Source organism: Symphalangus syndactylus, chromosome 10, assembly GCF_028878055.3.
Source record: "Symphalangus syndactylus isolate Jambi chromosome 10, NHGRI_mSymSyn1-v2.1_pri, whole genome shotgun sequence".
Classification (NCBI taxonomy): Eukaryota; Metazoa; Chordata; class Mammalia; order Primates; family Hylobatidae; genus Symphalangus; species Symphalangus syndactylus.
The window spans coordinates 30,566,869-30,574,091 of record NC_072432.2 but is presented as its reverse complement, the minus strand read 5'-3'; the positions used below and the strand labels follow the sequence as shown (position 1 = coordinate 30,574,091).

Genomic DNA, 7,223 nt, shown 5'->3' with positions numbered 1-7,223 from the left:
AGGGTGGATCGCGAGGTCAGGAGTTTGAGAACAGCCTGACTAACATGGTGAGACCCCATCTCTGCTAAAAATACAAAAATTAGCCAGACTTGGTGGTGCACACCTGTAATCCCAGCTACTCAGGAGGCTGAGGCAGGAGAATTGCTTGAACCCAGGAGGTGGAGGTTGCAGTGAGCTGAGATCATGCCACTGCACTCCAGCCTGGGTGACAGAGTGAGACTCCATCTCAAAAATTTTTTTTTAAACTTAATTTTTGTAGGTACATAGTAGGTATATTTATGGGGTACACACAATATTTTGATAAAGGCACATAATGCATAATAATCACATCAGGGTAAATGGGGTATCTACCATCTCAAACATTTATCCTTTATGTTACAAACCAATTATATTCTTAGTTATTTTAAAATGCACAATTACTGTTGCCTGTAGTTGCCCTGTTGTGCTATCAAATACTAGATCTTATTCATTCTATCTAACTATATATATTTTTTACCCATTACCCATCCCCCCTACCCTTCCCAGCCTCTGGTAACCATCATTCTACTGTCTCCATGAGTTCAATTGTTTTAAATGTTAGCTCCCAAGAATAAGTGAGAACAGGTGAAATTTGTCTTTCTGTGCCTGGCTTATTTCACTTAACATAATGACCTCTAGTTCCATCTATGTTATTGCAAATGCCAGGATCTCATTCTTTTTTATGGCTGAATAGTACTCCATGGGTATATGTAACAGTTTCTTTATCCATTCATCTGCTGATGGACACTTAGGTTGCTTCCAAACCTTGGCTATTGTGAATAGTGCTGCAATAAACATAGGAGTGCAGGTATCTCTTTGACATACTGATTTCCTTTTTTGGGCGTATATACCTAGCAGTGAGATTGCTGGGTCATATGGTATCTCTATTTGTAGTTTTATGAGGAACTTCCATACTGTTCTCCATAGTGGTTATACTAATTTACATTCCCACAAAAACGAGGGTCCTTTTTTTTTTCCACAACCTCGCCAGTATTTGTTATTGCCTGAGCACCTTTTCATATACCTATTTGCTATTTGTATGTCTTCTTTTGAGAAATGTCTATTCAAATCTTTTGCCCATTTATTACTCGGACTATTAGATTTTTTTTCCTATTTGTTGGAGCTCCTCATATATTCTGGCTATTAATCCCTTGTCAGATGGATAGTTCCCATTCTGTGGGTTGTCTCTTCACTGTTTCCTTTGCTGTGCAGAAGCTTTTTAGCTTAATATGATCCCATTTGTCCATTCTTTTCTTTGGTTGCCTGTACTGTGACATCTTAAAGTTGTGAGTTTGGGGATTGCCTGCCTTGTATATTCTTTTCTGTTACCATCATCTTTAATAGCCACAAATGATTGTTGACCCACATGATATCTGCACTAGAAACCCAAAGATTCCCGTCATTATTTTTGTTGATTATATGGAAGCACCCATAAACCAGCGCAAATCCTAAACATAATTACCTTGTCCAGAAGGAGACATTAATGTAAAACATTTATGTCAATAAAGATTTAGCCACATTCCCTCGGATTGGTCATTCCTAGTTAGAGTCCTTGAGGCTGCCATCGTTTACTTTGAAAACTGCCCAGCAGGCGTATGAATAGCAACTCCAGGACAATGTAGAACCGTTACCATTTTAAAGATAGCAATCCCCCTTTAAAAAACTTACTGAGGCCTTCGAAGAAACCACACACGGCTGCCTTGGGCCCCAAAAGCTGCGGAAAAGCGCAGTATTCAGTTAAGCAAATAACTACTTACACTGTTTATTTTGGTTGCGATTCCTTAAGTGAGAAGTAAATCAATTAACAGGACAAATGACACGATGGTTAGGCACGAAAGGGACAGTGCTGCCAGCCTCATTAGCTTGGAGCACCCTTCCAGCTCATACCATGCGGACTGATGACTAACCTTGCCAGGCAACGCTGTGAGGTTTGGAAACCCACCTCTTTGACCTAGGCCGGGTCAACACCAATCAACCCTCTGAATCAACGCTGGCGCTCCCAAGCCCACTCATACACCGTCAGGAAGCAGTTTCCGAAACAGGCCGGGTGCGGGGGTGGGGAATCCCGTTCCAGCCCCACCCCTGAAAGTTGCTGGGAGTGGCACCCAAAGAACTTTCCCAGATTGATCTCTGTTGCCGCTTGGGGAGGTCAGCTCCAGGCCCTCAGCCTTTCGGGCGGGAGCCAAACTGCTCTGCCTGCCAAGCCCCTCCTCCTCTGCACCTTAAACAGCCGCGAGGGGAGTCGGCTGGGATTTTCTCCTTAAGAAGTCGCGCAGGTTTTTCGAGCTCCACTCTGCGCCAGGAGAGCCACGGCAGCAGGAGCGGGCACTGCTGCCACCGGGCCGACGGGTGAGTCACTGTTTGGAAATGGAGTGGGCGGGCGAGGGTGTGAGAGAATGAATGATGTCAGGAGCGCGCTGGGCGCAGGGCGCAGGGAGCGGGCCGCGCGCGGCGGGCGGGGAGAACGGGCGCGGGGCCGCGGTCAACACTGAGCGCCGCGCCGTGGGCCGAGTGGGGCGGGGAGACCCAGCCCTCGGCGCGCACAGAGCCGCCCTCGGCCGCTCGGAGCCTGGCCGGTGCTGCAGCGACGCCGAGTGCGGCCTCGGGGGCGGCGGACGCGGGAGGGACCCGGAGAGCTGCTTCCCCTAGTCAGGCCGCGGCGTGGGAGGGCGAGACCCCGAGCAAACTTTCTAGCGGCTTCGGCCCGAGGGTGGTGACGCCCGGAGCTGGCCGCGGCGGCTGCGGCAGCGGGATCCATCCCCTGGCAGATCCCCTTCCAGGGAGCAAGTGCCTTCAGCTGGGAGTGTCTGGAGCCCTGGCCACCAGCGGGTAAGGAGCGCGCGGAGGGGCCAGGAGGAGGATGGGCTGGGGAGCGGCGAGTCCTCCCAAGCGCGGGAGGGGAAAGGTGGATTGCGAAGCGGGGACGTGGCTCTAATCCGGCCCCCAACCTCCCCGCCCAGGGCATCCTTCCTCGATTTTGTGGTCTGGAGGAGAGATGTGTGCCTTAGTCTCCTTCCTCTGAACAGTCAGCTCATTCATTTGCCACCCATTTCGGGTACCTCGGTCCTGGCGTTGAAAGGGCACAGGTTAAACCCCAGACTGTCCAGAACCACTCCGGAGGTCAGGGCTGAAGTTCAGTTGGTGGAAGAGGGACTGTGTGTGTGTGTGTGTGTGTGTGTGTATGTGTTTGTGTGTGTGGTTTTTCTTTTTCTTTCTTTCTTTCTTTCTTTCTTTCTTTCTTTATTTATTTATTTTACTTTATTTTTTTTTGAGACGCACTTACTGATGATGTGTGAACAGTAACAGCCTAGCTCTGGGCAGCCCACACCGAAACCCTTCAACGTGTGGCATTCCAGAGCTGCTCCCGTTACGGAAGGGAAGACTTGGTTTCTCAGCGAAAATAAGGGGCGGGGAACCCCTGTCAACATCCATCCAGCGGTATGGATAATCATTAATTATCCACGGCTTGAAACCAACTCAAAATGTTATGTCCTGTAGTCTTTTTTATTTATTAATGTTGGCCAGTCCTCTATTTCAAGTCCTGCCTGCTCTGAAATGACCTTAAAATCATTTTGACATGTGTGTTATGTTTTGAAGAGATTCAGCTGTTTAGTGTCACTGGATTGGGCGTGGATTTTGAATCTGTACCTAACTTTTCAAATCCTTAGTTTCATTTCCAGTCTCCTCTATTAACGGTGGTTGCTCAGGCACATTAAACATTCTGAACCAGTAAAATGGGATTATAGCTACTTCAGATAATAAGGTGGATTAAATAAGGATTAATAATTAGGATGATGAGGATTAAAGCGCAAAAGACCTCTCATAATGTCTGGTACAAAGCAGACCCCAACAAATTGTAGCTGTTTATATTTAAATAATAGTATGTTCCAGCTGGCTTAGGTAATCAATTAATTTCCACAGAATGTCCTCCTCATAAGCCTGGTGGGCCGAGGGTTAGCGTGTGAAATCCTTTGGCAAGTTCCTTAGATTGGGAAGTGATGTTTTCAGCAAGTTAAACATTTTTAGTACGGATACCTGAGAAGGTTATGGTTTCCATCCTGTGTCATGGGAACTGCCATTTACTGTTTAAACAATGTCAGAGCAATGGCTGAAAGTGACAACCTGGAATTTACAGGAAGAAAGGATGTGAGGAAGCTAACTTTACCTTTACCTTTTTTTTTTTTCTCCAAAGAAGCAGTGCAAGCAGTGCAAAATTTCCTCTTTATGGCGCTTCCTGTGGTCTTCTAATATTCTTACTTCACAATAGTCTGGTTGAAGTGTTTTTTTTTTTTTTTTTTAACAAGTTAATGTTTAATTTGGTTCCTTTGGTTTCATTTTTAAGTAAAGCTGGTTGACTTGTGAACCTAGAGGGAAACACTTGGACACCTTGAGATGGCTGCACCCTGTTCTGAGTTTCTCCCCTCCCAGAATCTCATAAAAGCCCTAGGAAATGTTTGGAAGAAACTTTAGCACTTGTGCACGTTATTGAAGACATTTGCTCTTACCATAACTATAACAACTTATAGGGTGAAAGATCTGAGAGCTGTCCTACGACAGTACCATGTAGTGAGATCATGGACATGGGAATCCAGGAGACCTGAGGCTCTCTGAGCTGTGTTCCTTTGAGCAAGTTTACTTAAACTCTTTGGGATTTTTGTGGGACTTTAAACAAAATATAGGGGAAAAATAGAAATAATCTTAGAACTATTAAAATAGACAATGGAATATCAGTGAGAACTTTTTTTAAAAGTGGTACTTTGAGGTGAGATGTTTCTTTTTTAAAGGAATAATTACTGAGTTTTGGACAGTTTTAGACTAAACAATGACTTACCCACCTTCAGTGCATTGTCTCAATGGAGAAATTGAAGGCTTTGTCTTGAACTACTAGTACCAGATATTTATTTGCTGAACCTTTAGTATGCAACAACTACATAACAGCCACTGTGCTAGGGGCTAGCAATGCAAACGAAGGAGATAGTTGCTACCCCAAGGCTTATAGTCCAGTAGAGACCTCAGGCTGTGATTATCAAGAGGGGAAAAAAAGGAGTCAAAAAAGGAGAGTGCTGGGGACTTGGGAAGAGACAAGAAGTGATTAGGCTGTCTCCCACTGATAATAAGAGATCTGGTGGCATTCTGAATGGTCTTGAATAGGGGCTCATAAATTCTTTATGAGACCGAATAATAAAAGTGTGCCTTGCTTTACCCAGTAAAATATTATGGACAAGTGACAGCTCTTCAGTTTAAATAATTTTAAATATTCAAAGCAAGCTTGTTTAAATGAAATCTGAAGGGTCAGCTCAGCTCAACTAAGATATATTTGCTGTGTGGCTGGGCGCAGTGGCTCATACCTGTAATTCCAGCACTTTGGGAGGCTGAGGCAGGCAGATCACTTGACGTCAGAAGTTCAAGGGCAGCCTGGCCAATATGGTAAAACTCCGTCTCTACTAAAAATACAAAAATTAGCCGGGCATGTTGGTGCTCGCCTGTAGTCCCAGATACTCGGGAGGCTGACGCAGGAGAATCGCTTGAACCCGGGAGGTGGAGGTTGCAGTGAGCTGAGATTGCGTCACTGCACTCCAGCCTGGGTGAGAGAGCTGGACTCTGTCTCAAAACAAAACAAAAGATTTATTTGCTGTGAACAAAACACTATGGTAGATTTTTAAGAGGATTATCCTTGTATGAGTATTCCAATTTATTAGTTTTCCCATATTATAAGTAATGTGTTACTTATGGAAATTTATAGGTATAGGCAAAACAAATCAGCCATAATCTCACCACCCAGAAAATCATTTAGCATTTATATCCGCCCCCTCTTTATATTTTGCCCCTATGCACGGATAACACAAACAGCTAACAAGTATTGATCTTACTATGGGCCAGGCAACGTGACAGTTGCTTTATACATAAAATCTCTTGTAATCCCCACTCCAACCCGGTGAGGTAGGTACTCTTATTACCTTCTTTTACTGAGGATAAAACTGATTTAGGGAAATTAAGTAACTTTCCTGAAGTTGCACAGCTAAAATCTCTACAAAAATGGGTTCATTCTCTATGTTCCAACTTACGTTTTCTCTCCTCATCCAAACATGGACAACTGTATGTCACTGACATACTCTTACACAACATCATTTTTAGTTTTCTGTTTTGTGGCTGTGTCTCAACCAGTCCCCTATTACTAAACACTTAGTTTGTTTCCAGTGTTCACTATTTGAAGCAGCTCTGCATTAAATCTTTCTAGCTATATCTGTGTACACATTCTTGATTATTTCAGTTATTTTGCATTTTAAAAAGTGAAACATAATGTCTAATTTAGCTGCCCTTTTTTCTAAACTGTATTCAGAATTAGAGAACTTTTCCCTGTCTCTTTAATTTAAAATTTCAGAGTCTTAATTTCTGAGTTCCTTTAGCCTATCTCATAAGATTTCAGCAATAGGATCAACCTTCTCTGTGGAGCCGCACACTGGAGCAGTAGCTCATTATGCAAGGAATTTATCTGTTGAAAAGGGAACATACAAACTTTCTTCAAGTACTGTTTGTGTTTGTTATTTTATTAGCCATGAAGGTAAATGTCTTTTGTGGGGAGGTATAGCAGAATGGAGAGGTGGTAATTTTGCTGAGGAGCTCTCTGAAGGACATTCTACCTCCACAGTTTGATGAAGCATTAGAACCCAGTGAGACAGATGAATTAAATACTTTCAGGTGTTGCATTTAGCAGACTTATCACTAGCTTTAGAATAAGTTCCATCAAATTTTAAATAGGTCACCTGTTTTTTAAAACATTACACATTTGTTGTTTGACATTTTGGGGCTGATTTAATGAAAGTGCAAGAAATTTCCATTAATTTTTATTATAAATATAAACCATTTCTTGAAACATTCTCAAGTTTTACAATAATATCACATCTTTGCTACTCTGAGTCAAAATTTTAGTTTTTCATTCACTTTTCTATTTTGATTTCCAGTGTTAGTTAATTTATCTTTAAGGTTTTGATAAAGGATGTTAGAATATGAGTAGTGTTCATTTCAGCCACTTCATGCAGATACCCAGATCAGTTCACTTTATTAATTTCTAACAATGACTTGTAATTCAAAGCAAAGTTTAAAGAAACAGCTAATAGAATTAAAGTAAAATCAGATAATGAGTTATTTTATAATTGGTTTTCCCTCTATTGACATACCCCTATACAATTTGAAATTCAGCCTTA

General features: G+C 42.9%; 1 protein-coding gene across 8 annotated transcripts in view; it reads left to right on the top strand.

The window, feature by feature from the left end:
• Nucleotides 1–2,138: 2,138 nt before the first annotated feature.
• The window catches only part of SGMS2 (sphingomyelin synthase 2), a 100,176-nt gene continuing 95,091 nt past the window's right edge, over nt 2,139–7,223 (top strand). For 3 of the 8 annotated variants that reach the window (XM_063611100.1, XM_063611103.1, XM_063611104.1), the window contains exon 1: nt 2,139–2,367. The gene's annotated coding sequence lies outside the window, so the exon portion shown is untranslated. Of the gene's footprint in view, nt 2,368–2,477; nt 2,848–7,223 lie in introns of those variants that run through there. The other 5 variants (XR_010114039.1, XM_063611102.1, XR_010114038.1 and 2 more) reach the window with 4 other exon arrangements.